Genomic DNA, 1,477 nt, shown 5'->3' with positions numbered 1-1,477 from the left:
CTCTGCCTCCTCCCTCCCTCCCTCCCTCGCTCTGCCTCCTCCCTCCCTCCCTCCCTCGCTCTGCCTCCCTCCCTCCCTCCCTCCCTCGCTCTGCCTCCTCCCTCCCTCCCTCCCTCGCTCTGCCTCCTCCCTCCCTCCCTCCCTCGCTCTGCCTCCTCCCTCCCTCCCTCCCTCGCTCCCTCCCTCCCTCCCTCGCTCTGCCTCCTCCCTCCCTCCCTCCCTCCCTCCCTCCCTCGCTCTGCCTGTGTCTCAATTTTTTAGTCAGAAACTCTTCCCACCTGTTTGACTTTTTTGTCCTCTGCCAGCTCTCCCTGCGCCTCTCCCTCCCTCTCCACCTGCGGTTATGTGTCCTTGTCTCTCAATCTCTATTTATATCTGCCTCCACGTGTCAGCAATTCCCTGAATCGCTCTCTCTCTGTGTCGCTACCTGGGAGAGGCAGTAACCAGACCGAGAGACACAGAGCGCATAGTCTCTGGGGCGACGATCATGTGTACTGGCTCAGAGAGACGATTCCTCATCCCCCAATACTCGCACTGACCCAGCACAGAGCAGAGTGTGTTCACAACCCAGACTGACTGGAACACATCCTCACCAATCCCCCACACACACTGACTCTCACTGGGGTACGGGTCCCCCACACACTGACTCTCACTGGGGTACGGGTCCCACACACACACACTGACTCTCACTGGGATACGGGTCCCACACACACTGACTCTCACTGGGGTACGGGTCCCACACACACACACTGACTCTCACTGGGGTACGGGTCCCACACACACACTGACTCTCACTGGGGTACGGGTCCCACACACACACTGACTCTCACTGGGGTACGGGTCCCACACACACTGACTCTCACTGGGGTACGGGTCCCACACACACACTGACTCTCACTGGGGTACGGGTCCCACACACACACTGACTCTCACTGGGGTACGGGTCCCACACACACACTGACTCTCACTGGGGTACGGGTCCCACACACACACTGACTCTCACTGGGGTACGGGTCCCACACACACTGACTCTCACTGGGGTACGGGTCCCACACACACACTGACTCTCACTGGGGTACGGGTCCCACACACACACTGACTCTCACTGGGGTACGGGTCCCACACACACTGACTCTCACTGGGGTACGGGTCCCACACACACACTGACTCTCACTGGGGTACGGGTCCCACACACACACTGACTCTCACTGGGGTACGGGTCCCACACACACACTGACTCTCACTGGGGTACGGGTCCCACACACACACTGACTCTCACTGGGGTACGGGTCCCACACACACACTGACTCTCACTGGGGTACGGGTCCCACACACACACTGACTCTCACTGGGGTACGGGTCCCACACACACTGACTCTCACTGGGGTACAGGTCTCACACACACTGACTCTCACTGGGGTACGGGTCCCACACACACACTGACTCTCACTGGGGTACGGGTCCCACACACACACTG

Source organism: Carcharhinus amblyrhynchos, unplaced genomic scaffold, assembly GCF_965287045.1.
Source record: "Carcharhinus amblyrhynchos unplaced genomic scaffold, sCarAmb.v2.hapA scaffold_87, whole genome shotgun sequence".
In the NCBI taxonomy this organism is placed as follows: domain Eukaryota; kingdom Metazoa; phylum Chordata; class Chondrichthyes; order Carcharhiniformes; family Carcharhinidae; genus Carcharhinus; species Carcharhinus amblyrhynchos.
The sequence above is the reverse complement of the archived record's forward strand: the minus strand, read 5'-3'. Positions refer to the sequence as shown.